Source organism: Cynoglossus semilaevis, chromosome 15, assembly GCF_000523025.1.
Source record: "Cynoglossus semilaevis isolate Cse_v1.0 chromosome 15, Cse_v1.0, whole genome shotgun sequence".
Lineage (NCBI taxonomy): Eukaryota > Metazoa > Chordata > Actinopteri > Pleuronectiformes > Cynoglossidae > Cynoglossus > Cynoglossus semilaevis.
This window is the reverse complement of record NC_024321.1, coordinates 14,306,414-14,306,627: the sequence shown is the minus strand read 5'-3', so window position 1 is coordinate 14,306,627 and position 214 is coordinate 14,306,414.

The window sequence follows — 214 nt, the reverse complement described above, 5'->3', positions numbered from 1 at the left end:
TACTATATTTGTATCACATTGAATCTCCCAGTAATGCTTTGCAAACAGTTGGAAATTCGATCACAACTTTTCTCTTTTTTAACTGGAGTTCATGTAAATATTTAAATTGTGCGATTGGGGAGCACTTCTATTTTGGGATTGCAGTTGGGATGTTTAACCCTGGGGTATTTTGACCAAAGGATGTTACAGACTTGAAAAGGGGTATAATAAGTTA